Below are 19197 nucleotides of genomic sequence, written 5' to 3' on the forward strand. Positions count from 1 at the left end.
AATAATAATATAGTATTGAAAAAAGTTGTTCCTATGGAATGCAGAATATGTCTAGACAAATATAAATGTTTCATGGAACAAATTGATGAATATGACACAGTCCGGAGATCGCTGAAGCAGAAATCCACCATCGGGAGTACCATAAAAATAAAAATAAAAATCATATATTACTTAAAAGGGAGTGTAATGAATTGCTCCCCAAAACATTTAAGTGTACATGTACATGTATCTTTTCACCCTCCCCATGTCAATATTGTTAAACTGACTCATCTCTCCCATCCTTTTTCAACAATCGTTTATGGCCACAATGTCTCACATCACATTGTTATTAGACAGTCACGGGGGTTGCTGGAGTAAAATAAAAAAAAATGAACTGATCTTTTCAGGTCCTGCCACAGTATTCCAAGGATGCTCAGGTCCAGAATTTCATTACAACCTTCCAACATAACAATATTATACATTTGAGGTCATTCAGGGGTTACTAACTCATTGTCTCACTGACCACATCTTGCTATATAATCCAGTGGAAATTTGAACTAACAGAATGATGACTTGACATTATTCATGTCAATCTCATGACATCTCAAATATGGTAAGTTGGCAACACAAACTGATCAGGGAGTGTTTGAGTCATGGGGTGTAGAATGGTCACTGTGGAGGCTGTTGGGGAGGGGGAGGGAGCTCTGAACAAACTGTTTTCCATCATGGATAACCGCGATCACTCTCTCCACCACACACTGGAGAGATAGTGGAGCTCCTTCTTCAACAGACTGTTACAGCTCTGCAGACGAAAGAACAGATACAGGAAGTCATTCCTACCGCAATCCATCGCGCTGTACAGCTCGAACATATCAGAGTCCCACCACAGTCTGATGTGCAGATATTTTGGCAAAAAATCCTGTATATCCCACATTCCATATTTATTAGTACAGTATTTTCTGCACTATAAGGCGCACTGGATTATAAGGTGCACCCTCAATAATTTGTTCTATATTTATTTCATATATAAGGCGCACCGGATTATAAGGCGCGCAAAATAAAAAATAAAATTTATTTGATTAACTGCAGCGGCTGTAGTTGCACAATCCGTCCACTAGATAGGGCCACGCTGCTCAGGCTTCCATGACTTCCTTGAGTGCCTTTGAATGGCCCCTATTGTTATGTCAATAAGCCATTCTGAGCCTCATGAAGGAAACCTGATCACTTGATCACTTTGTCATCTTAGAAAAAAGTCAACCCTCGTATTAAAAAACCTGAATTAAAAACTGGTTAAATTCATTACGAGTGCAGTCAGTGCGAACAGAGCGGATTATTTCCTGATCTGAAGTTCGAAGCAGATATTTAAGCTCCGACGTTCATCTTCGTTTATTAATTAAATATTGTTTCGATGGATTGGTAGTTCAGTCGGAGATGAGGTGCAGCTATTTTCTGCTGTGTGTCCTAAACAAATTTTAACTAGTTTTTAATGTTAGGCTGCTAATTTACTGGCAAATATGACACTGTTTTACTCCTAGAACTGACTTTAACATCGGTGTATCACCGCCATGAATCTCACAGCACGTGGCTGCAGACAGAATACACAAGCCTGAATACGCCCCTCCGACGCCCCCCCAGAGCAATCAACTACATTTGCAAATCAATTGCAGCACATCAGACACGTTTGTCTGGCAGTGACTGCTCTAGAAATTTCAGAAAAGGCCGGAAGATCAGCTTTGAGGGTCTTTAATTCACCTTTATGCCAGTTTCTCCGTGTGTTTCCACAGACTAATAGAATGGACCGTCACTAGATTCCAGATGACAGCACAACGGCATTTTTTAGACCAATTAAGTTTAAAGTAGGTTATTTCCGACGCCAAATAGTTAGGAAATACTGAGATCAGTCAGTCAGTCAAACTTTATTAATAGAATTGTTGAAAGTTCGTGGTCCTACAGTTGGTTCTACCGTCTGAGAGCAGCTCAGTCAGAGCCGGAACTTCGGTGACGCCCCTTGACTACTGTTGTTAGGGGGCGTGGGCCCGAGTGCCTTGTGAGGGTGGCCCTCTGGTGGCGGAGTGTGGCATGACTGGCGGCCAGACTGCCGGCTTTTTTTCAGCGATCATGTTTTTAACCAAAATTAATATGAATATTAATCCATATACAAGACGCACCGGATTATAAGGTGCAGTAGGGGTTTATCAGAAACTTTTAGGTGCGCCTAGTGCGGAAAATACAGTAACCTCTATCTGACATTTTACTGTGCATACTTGTATATTTGTAATGTATAATGTATATCTTCCTCCTATTTAATATGAACCTTTAGAACAGAATGGAATAGAACAGAATAGAACTTTACTGATGATAATTTCTACTGCTACACCTATCATTGAATTTAATTGTAAATAAAAATACATAAATTAAAAAAGCCTCTCTCACAGGAGTCACATGGTCGAAGAAAGACTGGACGGACGCACAGACAGGTGACTGCCGCTCCCACTTGGCAGTCTCACAGTCTTGGGCTCACCCCGTGAGTAGGGAGACGATGTACGCCACATGGGCTCGCTCTGTAGGAAAAGCCAAGGGTTGCTGCTCGAAGATAAGGGAGCACTGAACCAGGAAGGGACGACAGGTACCTGGGGCCCCAGAACAGCATTCTGGTGGTGGAATCTGTGCCTCAGACCCAGCCGCCAACCGAGCAGGAGGTTCGGGAACAGCAATGGGTCCTGGACGGTTCAGGAGTGGCGCCGAAAATGCAGCAAGCTGTTCCCAGAGGATGTTCATGATGTGCTCCTGGCTGGCGGTAGTGGACTGAATAAGAACTGAAGGTAATGGTCGTAGCGCTGGGTCAAGCTGGCTCCTATTGGTGAGTTCTACTGAGTCAGGTCACTGTCGCCTGGGTTTGCTTTAGCCAGATTGTTCTGTCAGGACTCAAACCCGACTGGCAGGAGGAACCCAAAAGAAAGACAGGGAAGCAGGCCAGTCAAGTCTCAAAAAGGGCTCAATCAGACAGGCAGGGGTCAGGTATTGGGTAATCAGTCCAACAGGCAGGAGAATCAGACAAACGATAGGCAACAGGCAGAATCCAGAAACCAGGTGGGATTGTACACAAGAGAAAATCCAAAACAAGGCAGACAGATAAGACAAGGTGTTGGTAGGAAACAAGAGTCTGGAAAACAGGCAGAGTCAATCACAAAAACAGAACGACAAGCAGGATACTAAGGCTCGAAAGTCAGGGCGAACACTAAACAATCTGGTATGGAGCAGGCTGACTGGCGAGTGACTGCAGGTGTGTGGAGAAAAGGCAAGTGAAGGGAATGAGCTGAGTGCTGATGAGACAGGATCTGGAATGACACGATATGTTAGAAAAAACAATGACAAATGTAAACTTAATTGCTCGGGGACATGACATGTCATTGTGAATTGACATTTATTATTGTTTAATTTTCTTTCATTCATTTTCTGCCGCTGTATCCGCCGCAGCGGGTCACACTCTGGACATGACGCCAGTGCACCGCGGAGCCACATACAGACAGACAAACACACACACACTCACTCACTCTTATGGGCGATTTGGGACCGGCCAATTAACCTGAAGAACATGATTTTGGAGGTGGGAGGAAGCCGGAGAACTTGGAGTGAACCCACGCAGACACAGGGAGAGCATGCAAACTCCGCACAGAACGGGACTCGAACCCGTTGTTTTGAGACAACAGCGCTACCCACTGCGCCACTGTGCCGCCCTGTTTAATTTCTTGTTTAAATATAAGGGTTTGTTTTCGTTACCCGGAGGAGGCCTCAGGGAAGACTTAGGACATGCTGGAGGGACTATGGCTATGTTCTGACTGGCAGCCAAAATCTGATTTTTAGCTCATCTAAACTAAAAGCGAATGGCTCTTTTGCGGTATGAACAATAACATACCACATAAAATCAGATTTTTGCAAGGCGGATTGAAACCACTTTCAGGAGGTAGTTTCAAATCACATTTGCTCCAAACATACCGATCGGTTTAAATGCCCGTGATGTCACTACATGCGCGCTACGAAGCGTGCACGACACCTCCACTCTGAAGTTGTAGCTACAGCAACCTGTCAGATTGGGCAATAATGTGGCCCAGTCTGAACAGGGCAAGATCTCATTTGGATAGAGTGTGGACAGTCAGCCCTAAAAATCGGATATGAAAGGGGATCTGATTGGAATTTGATTTGCCTGCAGTCTGAAGGTAGCCTATGTCTCTCGGCTTCCCTGAGAACCTTGGGATTGCCCCGGAAGAACTGCAAGGGGTTACTCTGGAGAGGGAAGTATGGGCTAACATTGTTGCCTCCGCGACACAGCCGCTTATAAGTGGTTGAAGATGGATGGTTGTAGAGTGAGATGATTTTAAGTTTGTTTGAAAAAAAAAAAAAAACAGCAATACAGAACAACCCCATCCTCCATCCCCCAAGAAACTATAGTACACCAGAGGGAAGAGTGTGTGTGAAAAGTGAGTGGAGGAAAGAGAGAAAGAGAAAATGTCTTCAGAATAGTTTAGCAGCAGGGTAAGACAGAAGCAGCCTTCTGAAACTAAATGTATTCTCCATCTTGGATGCCCTCAGTGCCCACTGCGACACCCCATGCAATGTCTGCCTGGTCAACCATAGGATGCTCCTCTGGACATACACATAACCACACTTACACAAGTGCACACAGACTCAGAATGATTCCCTTGCTTCTCTCACTGGCTTCATGTCAGCTCCAGCCTCCACCTTCATGAAGACAAATGCAAGTTTTGCTCAGACCCAGTGGAATAAAGCTCCTCTCGCTCACTCTTCCTCTCTACTTTCTATCTCTACTATTTTTTCTGTCATTCCCATGTGAAATACATCTACAGTAAGTTATTACCATTCAGATTTGTTCTGATTCTCAGTGAATTTCTCCCCCACTGTTATGCTAACTGAACTTGAGGGACATAATTTACAAACACAAATGTATTTTCTTCCATAATAGTAAATACAAGGACATGTAGCAACCCAGCAAACACATGAAAGGATGAAAGTTGTAATTCTGACTGAACCTTTTTGATGCAATGGCGCAAAAATGATTAATAAAGTTTTATGATGTTATTAAGTGCTGGTCTTCACACATGTCATTCCCTTAAATTGGGTCTTTAAATATTATGGGGCACAGATTGTAGTTTTAGCACAGTTTTATTTTGGTTTTTTTTGTATTTAGTTCCATTGCCTTCTTGTATTATCAGTTATGTGTTTGTGTTGTAAATTATGCACTGTGCTGTGGACAATGTGTCATAATAATTCGTGTCTGACATTTCTAATGATATTTTGCTTATAAGGTTACAGTATTAAGTCTCTTGTCTACAGTACAGATGTATGAAACAAGTTCTGCCTTTTCTTACAGAGCCACGACCACATTTTTCAAAAGGAATCAAAAACAATTTTACATGTCTACCAGCAGTGGCTGGTAGACTCCCTTTTGTATTGGAATTAATGCAATTTATATCCCCACATGGGTGAGGTCTGCCCCTGAAAGAAATGTGAAAAGGTCATTGCATATCAGCAGTGTGGTTATCAACTTCCTAATTAGACTCATTGATTACACACACCTCATTCAGCTGGCCCACAGATAACTGTCTAAGCCAAAATTCCGTCAATCCAAAGGCTTCCATTATGTAGGCCCAGGTAAAGGCATGGCCTACCAGAGAGGAGCTGGTGGTGTAGCTGCATTTCTTTGTCATGGGAGATTCATTATCCAAATCTCTCTTTGATCACGAAGCTTTCAGTCTCTGAAGACAACAAAAAGAGTATCGCAACAGTTGTTAAAAGGTGGAAACTCATGTTCTACTTCCCACCAGAAAATATAAAAAGCCACAACTAAATTAAATCATCATAGACAAAATGAAGAATAAACTTGTGCTGGCTGTGGGTCATATTCTCCAAATTAAATAACAGAATAGATCATTTGTCATAGCTGACTGAAACAAGAGTCGCATACACTCAGTTTCCAGCTTTTTCTGGTACACCAAGACTACTGCAGTTCAATCCAACTACAATATGTTTTTAATATTTTTTTTGGTTCACTCAGAGAGAAATGTTGATTGTGTTGCTGTAAAGGTGTATTTTATCAGAACAGAAGAAAATCCTGGTCCTGCCTGTTAATTCAAAACAAACCAATTTACTCTTAGGTAGCTTCAAATGTAGTGTCAGTGTTAAAACATAAATAACATGGAAAGCATTATTTGCCCAGCAGTTGTCTCCAATGTCCATAAAATAAGGTTTATGATGACAATGGCACAAAATTTTTTCGAATCAACTTCTTCTTTTCCTTCCGGCTTTTCCCTTCAGGGGTCGCCACAGCGAATCAATTTCCTTCATCTAGCCCTGTCCTTTGAATCCTCTTCTCTCACACCAACTACCTTCATGTCTTCCCTCATTACATCCATAAACCTCCTCTTTGGTCTTCCTCTAGGCCTCCTCCCTGGCAATTCAAAGCTCAGCATTCTTCTACCAATATATTCACTATCTCTCCTCTGGACATGTCCAAAGCATCTCAGTCTGGCCTCTCTCACTTTATCTCCAAAACCTCTAACATGTGCTGTCCCTCTGATGTACTCATTCTTGATCCTATCCTTCCTGGGCACTCCCAGAGAGAACCTCAGCATCTTCATCTCTGCTACCTCTAGCTCTGTCTCCTGTCATTTCTTCAGTGACACTGTCTCTAGACCAAACAACATCGCTGGTCTCACCACAGTTTTGTACACCTTTCCTTTCATTTTAGCTGAAACTCTTCTATCGCACATCACACCTGACACTTTTCTCCACCCGTTCCATCCTGCCTGTACACGCTTCTTCACCTCTTTTCCACACTCTCCATTGCTCTGGACTGTTGACCCTAAGTACTTAAAATTATCCACCTTCTTGATCTCTTCTCCCTGTAACCTCACTCTTCCACTTGGGTCCCTCTCATTCACACACATGCCCTCTGTCTTACTGCGGCTAACCTTCATTCCTCTCCTTTCCAGGACAAACCTCCACCTCTCTAGCTTCTCCTCCACCTGTTCCCTGCTCTCACTGCAGATCACAATGTCATCTGCAAACATCATAGCCCATGGAGATTCCTGTCTAACCTCGTCTGTCAGCCTGTCCATCACCATAGCGAACAAGAAGGGGCTCAGAACTGATCCCTGATGCAGGCCCACCTCCACCTTGAACTCCTCTGTCACACCTACAGCACACCTCACCACTGTCCTACAGTCCTCATACATGTCCTGCACCGCTCTAACATACTTCTCTGCCACTCCAGACTTCCTCATACAATACCACAGTTCCTCTCTGTGCACCCTGTCATAAGCTTTCTCCAGATCTACAAAAACGCAATGCAGCTCCCTCTGGCCTTCTCTGTACTTCTCTATCAACATCCTCAAAGCAAATACTGCATCTGTAGTACTCTTTTTTGGCATGAAACCATACTGCTGCTCACAAATGTTCACTTCTGCCCTTAGTCTAGCTTCCACTACTCTTTCCCATAACTTCATTGTATGGCTCATCAGCTTTATTCCTCTGTAGTTGCTACAACTCTGCACATCTCCCTTGTTCTTAAAAATGGGCACCAGCACACTTCTCCTCCATTCCTCAGGCATCTTCTCACTATCTAAGATCCTGTTGAACAACCCAGTGAGAAACTCTACTGCCACCTCTCCTAGACACTTCCAAACCTCTACAGGTATATCATCAGGACCGACTGCCTTTCCACTCTTCATCCTCTTCAATGCCCTCTTCACTTCATCCTGACTAATCTTTGCTACATCCTGGTCCACAACAGTCACCTCTTCTAGTCTTTGTTCTCTCTCATTTTCCACGTTCATCAGCTCTTCAAAGTACTCTTTCCATCTTCCCATCACACTACTGGCACTACTGGTCAATAGACTTCTATCCCTATCCTTAATCACCCTAACCTGCTGCACGTCCTTCCCATCTCTATCTCTCTGTCTTGCCAACCGGTATAGATCAGTCTCTCCCTCCTTACTGTCCAACCTAACATACAAGTCATCATAAGCTTCTTGTTTGGCCTTTGCTACCTCTACCTTCACCTTACGCTGCATCTCCCTGTACTCCTGTCTACTCTCCTCAGTCCTCTCAGTGTCCCACTTCCTCTTGGCTAACCTCTTTCTCTGTATACACTCCTGTACCTCCTCATTCCACCACCAAGTCTCCTTATCTACTTTCCTTCCAGATGACACACCAAGTACTCTCCTACCTGTCTCCCTGATCACATTAGTTGTAGTTGTCCAGTCATCTGGAAGCACCTCCTGACCACCCAGAGCCTGTCTTAACTCCTTCCTAAAAGTCATGCAACACTCTTCCTTTTTCAGCTTCCACCATTTCGTCTTCTGCTCTGCCTTTGCCCTCTTGATCTTCCTCACCACCAAAGTCATCCTACACACCACCATCCTATGCTGTTTGGCTACACTCTCACCTACCACTACTTTGCAGTCACGGATCTCTTTCAGGTTACACTGTCTACACAAGATGTAGTCTACCTGTGTGCTCCTACCGCCACTCTTATAGGTCACTCTATGTTCCTGCCTCTTCTGGAAGAAAGTATTCACTACAGCCATTTCCATCCTTTTTGCAAAGTCAACTACCATCTGTCCTTCTGTGTTCCTCTCCTGGATGCCAAACCTGCCCATCACCTCCTCATCACCTCTGTTTCCTGCACCAACATGTCCATTGAAGTCTGCTCCAATGACAACTCTCTCATTTCTAGGCATGCTCTGCATCACTTAATCAAAGTCCGACCAGAATTTCTCCTTCTCCTCCAGCTCACATCCTACCTGTGGAGCATACCCGCTAACAACATTGAACATCACACCTTCTATTTCTAGCTTCAGACTCATCACTCTATCCGACACTCTTTTTACCTCCAGGACATTCCTAACAAACTCCTCCTTCAAGATAATTCCTACTCCATTTCTCTTCCCATCTATACCATGATAGAACAACTTGAACCCTGCTCCTAAACTTCTAGCCTTGGTACCTTTCCACCTGGTCTCCTGGACACACAGTATGTCTACCTTCCTTCTCTGCATCATGTCAACCAACTCTCTAACTTTTCCTGTCATAGTTCCAACATTCAACGTCCCTACTCTTAGTCCTATACTCTTGGTGTTCCTCTTCTCTTTCTTCGATCAAACGCACTTTCCTCCTCTCCTTCTTCGACCAACAGTAATCCAATTTCCACCGGCGCCCTGTAGGTCAACAGCGCCGATGGATGTAGTTGTTAACCCGGGCCTCGACCGATCCGGTATGGAAGTCATAGGTTTGATTCGCATCTTTGATTTGGCAAAAGTTTTACGCCGGATGCCCTTCCTGACGCAACCCTCTATATTTATCCAGGCTTGGGACCGGCACAATAAGACACTGGCTTGTGTCCTCTTGCGGCTACATTAAAAAAATTTCGAATCAACATGACTCATAATTCAGATGTGCTCATACTGAATTATTATCAACTACTAAGATGGTGGACATCTATGAATTTGTTCAATGGAAAAGGAAGTTCTGCTGTAACAAATGAATGCGGATTCTGAGGCTTTCATACTGATTTCTGGGAAACGTAGCAATGTTATTACATCACTAGGTGGCTAGTCCACTACCCAAATGCCAGAGATTTACAGCAGAAAAGAAATGCCTCAGTAAAACAAATCATTGTTATGTTCAGACTGATTAGTGCCATCGGGAAAAATAAGACTTTGTTCATTTCACTGCATTTCGACAACGGTCTCATTTTGGCAGAGAAAATAGACTGGCTGCTCTCCAATTCTCTGACATTTAGGTTTGCAGCGCCTGCAGAAAGTCTTTGGCAAGTACTTCCTGTTTTGTTCACAGATCCAGCATTATAGGTATTTAGTTTAACCTAAGCTGCAAGGTAAAGTACAGACTGTCAATAAGAGATCAGTAAGTAAATGTAGCTTAAGACTATTTGTTGTTGGCCCTGCGATGAGCTGGCATCTTGTTCAGAGTGTCCCCTGACTTTTGCCCATAGCCAGCAGGGATAGGCGTCCACAGACCAGTGACCAACAAAGCAGAAAAGCAGCTGTACACAAGATGATAGTGATGGTCTCGTACACAAAAAATGAATGGATGGACTATTTACTGTATTTTATGCATGAACCATCTAATTTAAACTTTGTACAACTTTGTAAATAGTTCAGCACCAGGAATAGCTGTGGACACACCTATTTCAGATAGTGGAAAGTTGATGGGAAGGTGTTTCTAACCTTTGACTGTTGCTGTTACTGTTACTATCTTCTATTTATTTTTATTTTATTTATTTAGTTAGTTTATTTTCTTTTTTCCAGACATGTTATTACATCAGATTTTACTTTGATCAGTGTTGAGACATCAGCAACATCCGAAAAGAAAGGGCTGACGGGTAGAAGCCATTGGCTTGTAAGGTTCCCGTCCCCTAAATCAACAACATCTCTCTCATTGCAGCACCTTTGTCTATAAACAAAGGTTGAGCTAAGATTCAAATCTGAAATATAACTAGCTATTCACATGCACTCACTTAAACAAATGATAACAATATAGACCTGACTATGAGAGAGTAAAAATGTTTTTGTTTTTTTTGTGAGTCATAGTACTCAAGAGGGTGCTTGTATTTGTTTTTCAAATAGCTTGTCTCTTAGAATTGATCAGCAATCTATAACAAGACTCTTGTGGACAGCCTCCAGAATAACCACAGACTGAGCTCCAGAAAGTTTCAGAGTACGTTCCATGAACTTTGGATCCATGAGGTATCCAATAGCACATCTACCTTTTGTCTTCTCTAGTCCTCTTTCCTCTCGTTGTATAGTTTTGTTTTATTTTCTAAGTCTATGCAAAGCAATTACTTATGGTAATCACTTATATTTAACATAATATGTGTTTCTTGTTGTATTGCATTGTGCATAAATTGCATTAGCAATATTACACTGCTTCATCACATTATATTGCTCTGGCACAACAGTTTCCTCATCCTCACAGTCATCTCATTATGAAAGCTAAATTAACCATGGAGCATACCTTTAGAGCGTGCTGCAGTTTTACAGCACCATCGGTCTCGCCTCACAAATACTTCATCGTGTAATTGAATATCGAGTCTACCAGGGCCCTTCATAACTGACTGACCCTCTGCATTCACATAATTACACAAAGATGAATAAGTGGAAGTCGCAGTGATTGTGCAGTGTCCTGTTCAGATGGTTGTCGCTGCGTTAAACACCAACTCGAGGTGGTGCGAATGGTGTTTCTCGCTTTAAACACAAAAAAGCTAATACTTCAGACAACTTGTCAAATATCAAAAGCTGGTAGGACAGAAAGAGACTTTCAGGCAGTTTTACATTACTGGGTGAAATCATATTACCAACACAGCTGGGCAATTATCATTATCATCAATGAAATATGTCAAATCAAACGTAAAAATATAGAAAACTTTGAGTCAAATAATGGAAGCGCAGAGTGCATCTCTTAATTTCACCACAGATTAGAGAGGAGTAGAAAGAAAGAAAATATGAAATATCGATTCCCTGCCTGGTACTTATCTTTTAGTATGCAGAAGAATTAGGAGTGGATTTGATTTTCAAACATATTTGCAATCCCAGAATGTGAATAGATCTAAACATCTGACATGCACATCTTTATGTATACTATACCTTCTGTCTGTAAAGACACAGAAACAGATTTTAACTATTGATTTGTTGTGGTGTTGTTTTCTCGATTAAAATTTGTTCACTTCTTAAATTTCTCTTTTCTGATGTTGGTCTTTTAAAAATATCTTTATCTTATCACAAATTGCAATCCATTTTGCCATTAGCTGTATATTTTTTTCCATGGTTAAGGAATTTAGGCCATCATATCTGCCCCAATTCCCAAACAGCTCTATGCCTTCCAGATGCCTCCTGCTGCCCCCTATGTTCATTATACAGTAATACAGTCTGTACAGTCAGCTGTGGTGTAATTAATTTCTCATTAGCATGGGCAATAATGACTATCTCACAATCTTTCTTGTATCACCACCACCACACACACGCTCCTACACACACATACATGCATACACATTATCTCCCCATTGCCAGCAAAGCCCTGCTAAAGCAGAGTATACACATCCCCAAAAGAAAGAAAACAAACAACAATTAGCTTCCTGTAGACCTGGAGAATGGTAGACTCATCTCGTGCAAATTATCCCTCACTGAGGAATGGGCAACTGAGGCTTGAACTTCAGGTGTTCTTTAATGAACTGTCAGCATCGAAACAAATCATTTACTTCCCATGTACCAGTAGTTTCCACGGAAACCACTGACACACATGAAGCATGCAAGACATAGCAGTATCAGCAGCATTTCAGTTAGATGTAACGAAGACCACGGTTACTCACAAGAAGTCTGTCTTGCAAAAACTGAAATTATAAGATATTGGTCAAGCCTTTGTGTTCATACCAGCAGTAGATAGTGTGCATGGCTAGGCTTACCATGCAAAAGAAAGCATTTTGTCACTGCCCCGGTTCCAGCTTCCCCCCCTGTCCTCAGTATACCAAATTCACTCAAACTCAATCTACTCATTCCTGTCATATGTGTTGCTATAGCCACCTGCATCCCAGCTCCAGTCAGGCGCCACCCTACTTAGCCTCTGATTTAAAGCTCAGTTCACATCCTGATTGTAGTGACTGATTTTACTCTTCAGCAGTTTTGGATTACTGTGTGATTTTTGCCTGTTTCCTGGATTTTACCTCTTTGTCCATTCCCTGCCTGATCTCCTGACTACTTGGTTTTGGGATTCCGCTTGTATTAAAACCTTGACCTCTCCTCTGATTTACTACTTTTGGGTCCAAACGACATTTATTTCAATCAATATCTATTTAAGGACAGTTCAGCGATAAATCTTGAAATAACTTTTATTTCGTATGAAGAGACACCATATCCTTCCATCTGGCAAAAATTTTGCAGTCAATTACAAGTTCTTCTTGTACAGTTTTCTCATGAACATATGAGGGTACCCAGATGAAATTAAAGAGAAATCTTGCTTCCTGCCATGCTAAAGGTGATTTTAGAACCATTGGAGAAATGCATATGTGACCGGTAGAAAATGTCCCTCCTGGGCCACCAGAGTTGGGTAGCAGCCAGCTCCTCCTACCAATCAGCCAGAAATTGGTATAAGGTGTCACTATGCTTCCTTTCTGGTCAGGAGTTGACTGCTACACATGCTGCTGTAAGTTGTCTTCTGGTTGTTTTTTTTATGTTTATGTGCTTTGTATGTGTTTTTAGATTTATTTTTGTCATATGTTAGGTTTTGTTCAGTGGCTTCCCTCATGCCCACACAGGTGGATTCCTGGAGAAGAATGTTCCACAGGAGATAAAAGGACAATTCCTTTAGTGTACAAATTGGTTTATTTGGCAGAGGTATTTAACCTGTCTTCTTTTATTTTAGACAGACTGCCACTGCTGTTTTGTTTTTATAGTTTGGTTTCATTGTTTGGTTTTAATTGTTTTATTTGATTTGATTTTATTGGTTAGGCTTTCTTGCCCTTGTATACTCCTTGATTTTATTCTAGGGTTGTATTTTCCCCCAAGACAACAAACAGTACCGTTGCAGCAGTCCTGCCAGCTTTTAACATGTTTTTAATTGTTCTTTCTATTGCATGAGCCCTGCGGGGCCAGTGCCAGGGAGCTGCTTTGGACGGTGGAGCCATCAGTGGTCGCGGTCCCTCACTTCAGCTCCACACTCCCCTTAATTTGTGTGTGTAGTGGTTTTTACACAGCCTTCACGTTTTACCCTTTACCCCTTGTCTTTTTGGTTGTTTGCTGGGTGTGTGTCGGCCACGGAGCTGGGTGAGTGCTCTGGCCTCGATTGGCTCCCTAATTACAGTCATTCCGGATGTCCTGCAGTGCTCATGCAGACCTGATAGGTCTGATAGGTCTTTTGGCATTCTTGTTCGTTTTACTCTTTTCATAAAGTTTTCAGTCTTGGGGGAAGAACTTTGTCTCTGCCCATTATTGGACCGTGGCTTGTCCAATTTTTTTTAAATATCTGTGGCCTGTTCACCAACTTAAACATATCTTACAATTTGTTTATTTACTGTTCCTGAACTTTCTGAGTTCTCAGTTGTAGGCTGCGGCTACACATAGCTCTTACACCATGACATCTGAAGCACAAGGGCATAAAACCCTCCTCATCCTGTGTTTCATGAGCTAATGTGCCTCTCACTGACGACACCACATCCATCTACTGCATATTTTATTTCTTATTCTCCATCCTCACTTTGCCTCACTCCATTCTCTTATCCACACTGGTAAGAGCGCTACACTCTAAGGCTCCAGATGCAGCAACGTTTCAGATGAAAGCTGGACTTTGATTGCACCTTAAATTGGAGCCCCTCTCCGCTCCTCATTTCTCATCTAATACATTTACAATATAAGGCTGAAGCAGTCTTCTAGATCAGAGCTTTTTTCTAACTGTTTGTTATATCACTAAGTTGATGCTATTGTGGCTCCTTCTCTGGGTACCAGTTTATTATATGCAACTTTTGTCCAGTGACATGTTTCATTTTGAACTATACTTGCAATACTGTTTTTGCTTTAAACTGCATTAAATATTTATATTTAGCAACATTGTCTCAATTCATGTCCCAGAAACATTCTAAGTTACATAAATGGATGGTATTCAATGTGATTATGAAAAATAAAGTGATTTACACAGTTCTGATTAATGAGCAGACTTTGAAATAAGATGGACTTGAATGTAGGCTAAATTTCGCTGTTTGCCAAACAGGATTTTGTTTGAAGTACATTGCCAAGACTAGTTAAGCCAAGTTAGATTATTATAAAGTGGTTTTTGTATATCTGTAAGTAACAAACATCTCTGCCAGTATCATGACTCACAACATTCTGAAGACCTCTGTCATGTTTAGCCATAAAGTAGGCCGATAGTAGCACTACACACTACGATGTCTAAGTAGCATACTTATAGGGTCACTGTTTTCTGAAAAAATAGATTTTCCATTGCTTGGCTCTTTTATTGACAAAGTAGTGTTGCTGGAAACACACAAGCTACATTTTCCCCAAGAATTCTCCACCTCCTCCTTTTCTCGTCTGTCTGACTGATGTAGAGTCAGATGTTTTAAAACTTTACGTATATTCCTTGATGAATTCCTGGTCATTTTCCTTTAAATTTCATCACATCATTTCTAAAGTATTCTCAACGCCTCAAATCCTGGACGCAATGTCACAATCCCAGTTGAGAGTGATAAAAATTATAGGTAACCGGCAGGCTAACTTCTTGTTCTTGGTATTGTTGGCTTGGTGTTCTTACCTGTCTGCATATGCGCATATAGGTCCTCAGTTCAAGATAAAATCAGATGTCATCTGATTGGCTGCCCAATCAGGGGTGTCAATCAATGCTGACATCTATTTTAATATCATGGGATTCGGTCAATCGCGAACTTGCTTGTTAAGATTGCTGCCCTAGCAACATTATCATCGGCCAGTCAATTGCGATTGACGTATTGAGCACCCCTGCTCTAAATGCATATATTATACAGTTTCAGGAGAGTTTTGAAGGCCCCCTTCTTGCGGTATACCTAAGCTCTCTCTGATGATCCCTGACCTATAGTCATACTTCAGCATCGTAATATGGTCCTTTGCGGAACTCTAAAAATGGAGAGGGAAAAAAACAACCACCAACCAAGCATTATTGAAAATGATGCCAAATATATTTCATATTCATATTTCCAGTTAGTGCTGTACATTGCCCCAAAATCCACCCTTGATAGACCCTATATATTTATCTATGTAATTTGTCTCCATGGTTATAAGATTTTTTGATCTATAATGCAATCGTTGTTACTGGCAATTTTGAAATTACAAACACTTCTTAAATTACGATTAACCCATTATTGGCTGAACATCTGTTAAAAAGAATGGTAATCAGAGTTGGATGTATTTCAATGTGATCCAAAAGGCCAAAAAGTGTACAAAGTCATTACAAAAAACTAAAAGCATACCTTTTATTGAATCTTTTGCAGCAGATGCCACTTTATCATCCTCGTTGACATCATCCCTTCTAAAAGGATTAAAAAAAATTGGTATACTTATAATAGATGAAATCCCAGAAGCACTGAGTACCAGAGTTGCACCAAGATGCTCAAAAAGATGAAGAACATCTATTCATCAGCAGAGAAAGAATGAGACACATTTACTTCTTTGTTGTGTCCCAGGTCATGACTGGCTCAGATGAGGTTCCTTCAAGGATACTTTCAGCCACTGAATTCCCAGTGATCTGGCTAGCTCTCCTGTCTCCTCAGAAAGCAAACTCCGGACACAGCAAGACTTGAACCAGGGACTGTCTTGCTTTGTCTCGAAAGCGCTACCCACTCTGCCACTGTGAAGCCTAAATTAAACTGATAAAAGTTTAAACTCACAAAGTTGAAGTAGCTAAATAATTTAACACCACTCTGTCTCTACTATGATTCATAATGTCAATTAAATGCAAATCCAAACTTTCTTATACAACGGAGCCTCTGACTTACAGAGAGACACTTTCCCTCACTGAGTGAGCTCCCAATTGGGTAAAAAACAGGGTTTAATACAAGAGAGATCAAGTTATTTGAGGAACTGAGAAGCTGAGACCTTTACTGTTGTTTTGCTGCAAACACTTATTAAAATAATTAAACTAAATCGTGCATGGAATTCAAGTGGTGTTAATTTTAGAAAAGTAATAACTTGAGGACGTGTTGTCAAATTGCACACTGACGCTGAACAAGTAAAGAGATAAATACAGTGCTTGGTCTGTTTTTGCATGGTGTGTGTACAACCATGAATTAGGTGGTCATTTTTGGAATGTTGCCATTTGAATGCAGAAGTTGTGTTAACAGTGCCTAAAGTTTATCAAAAATATAAATGACAATATTCATAAATCATTGGGTCATTTTGCAGGTAAACATTGTAAAATGTGTGTTTACTGAATAACTATCCAACCCAGCTGTTCAACCCATTGAAGTTCAACAAAAATCACATTTAACATGATAAAAAAACACTGTTGACTAAAAATAACGTAGAAACAAAAAGCCAAAAAGTGCATTTTGAATTCTCCACTGCTTTTGAGATTGCTTTTTACTATAGATAATAATATGTCTTACATGTGCAAAGAAGTGCCTTCAGTCATTTAGTGCCCTTAAGTATTTTCAGCTGGAATATTCTCATGGAAATACAGTACATGAACAGATTTATAATTTAGGGCATTATAATTTTCTATACAGATTTATCAATAAAGAGTGGCAACATAACATAAATGTTGGTTAGTTGTTGTAAGAAGTCTCTTAAGGGAACATAGTTACAGTATGTTTTTGCTAAAATGGAAAAATAAATTAGAAGATTATAAGAAGACCCATTGTACCTTCAGTGTTAATCAGGTCTACAGTTCCCATAATACTCACAATCTCTATTTAAAGCTTGTGAAACAACAAACACGGACATTATGCTCTAGCTAAGCAACCATAGAAGTGTGGAAATATTTCAGTCAAAAGAAAATATATATAAATATAAATAGATTTTTTTATTTTATTTTATATACTGATATAATCCCCGCAGGGAAATTAGAGGCACACTCTAGTTAGTTGAATCATGCATATGTGGCCTGGTTTAAAGTGATAGGGACCAGACACAGCAAAAATAACTTTTATGTGGGTCTTTATTTCCCGACTGTACATAGCACAGCATTAATGTAATGAGCTGAGGTTGTTGGTTATTAACTAAAACAATAACAACGACAAAAAATAGAAATCTTGTTTCTCTTACTAATCTAGAAAAGTCTACGGGAAACTATACAAATCCACGGGAAAACTAGACAAAACTACAGAAAACAAGACAACAGTAGTGGTTCTCTCTGGATAAAGAAAAACAAAATAAAATACATACATTTGTTGAGCCACATAACTCAATTGAATCTCAGTGAAATGCGTTACTACAATGAAAACTGTACATTTTTAACAAATACATTTTCTGAGAAGAATTCGAAATACAGTTTTCACAGAAAGAATCATGAACTCACTTCTCACTCCAGTGTGTATCCTGCGCACCAAGACACAAACAACCAGAAGTGAAACAGGAATCAACGTGACTCAATCTCCCCTCTATTGCTCGACAGAAACATAAAATTAACATGAAAGTATGTGGAAATACATATTATAATATGACTCTTAGTCTACTAGTGTACAATATCAGCACTTACCCTGTACTGCTCTTCAGTGTGGCCCTCGGCATGGAGATATTGCACGTACACACCGCTCTACAGATCTACAAACATTGTCAGGAATACGCAATCATTACACATTTAACTTACGTAATAATCATTGCTACACTCTTATCTGCTGACACAGGTAATACCTTTTCTGTGTTATGAGTGTTTTAAGGATATTGTCTCAGAACTACACACCTGAACAGACCGCAGCTTCCCACTACAGCAGCTCCCTCGTTAATGTGGTCTCACGTGAGTTCAGCTCTATCGCGAGCTCTGTGGCTACACTACTCTTAAAGTGACAACGTCATTTTACCAAAAACACAGTTACAACAACACTAATTCAGGGGTGCATGCAAACAACGCTGTGTGGACAGCCGAAAACACCCTCTGTCTTTAGTCCACCTGGCTACATCCTCCCCTGCTCTAAGTCAAAGTCCTCGGTGACTTTCTACTCATCTATTGTTCCCTGAATTGTGAAGTGTAGAGAACCACACCCGCTAACACTTGGGAAAGTACATCTGGGCTCAGGGTCACTGTGTTGCACGCTGATCTAGGTAAGTGAAACGGGTTTCTGTGTGTCACTGCTGTTGTTCTCTCACTTCGGCGTGGAGAGGTAATGGGTGTATTTACGCTGAAACCATCCTCCTTTCTCCTTCTGGAAGCAGGTACAGGTCTCACATCTGTTTTCTCAGCAGGTGAGCCAATACCCTCCAATGCGGAGTGAGAGCAGGGCCTTGGCTCCGCCTCTGAGTCATTCTCAGGTACATCACTTACCTCCTGCTCTATCGCATCCTCACTCTCCAGCACACTCTCAGCCACCTCTCCTAGAGGGCTTTGTGTCTCGTCAGTCATCAGATGCAAAGTTTCAGGTTCCAGTGTTGCCACGTACTCAACCACTGGATACCTGACTTCCTCCACCAGCACAAAGTCAAGGTCCATGGACTCAACTTCCGACTCCAG

General features: G+C 41.2%; 1 long non-coding RNA gene across 2 annotated transcripts; it reads right to left on the minus strand.

The window, feature by feature from the left end:
- Nucleotides 1–344: 344 nt before the first annotated feature.
- On the minus strand, nt 345–18464 carry LOC137606574 (uncharacterized). 2 transcript variants are annotated; one of them, XR_011037865.1, is made up of 7 exons: nt 18433–18464; nt 18229–18293; nt 18049–18130; nt 5574–5753; nt 4650–4719; nt 2610–3317; nt 345–781 (listed from the first exon to the last, which is right to left on the minus strand). It is a non-coding gene; the product is annotated as an uncharacterized lncRNA (long non-coding RNA). The 2 variants fall into 2 exon arrangements; XR_011037864.1 differs by having other exon boundaries at nt 2413–3317.
- Between the last annotated feature and the right edge of the window lie 733 nt (nt 18465–19197).

Source organism: Antennarius striatus, chromosome 13 (genome assembly GCF_040054535.1).
Source record: "Antennarius striatus isolate MH-2024 chromosome 13, ASM4005453v1, whole genome shotgun sequence".
Classification (NCBI taxonomy): domain Eukaryota; kingdom Metazoa; phylum Chordata; class Actinopteri; order Lophiiformes; family Antennariidae; genus Antennarius; species Antennarius striatus.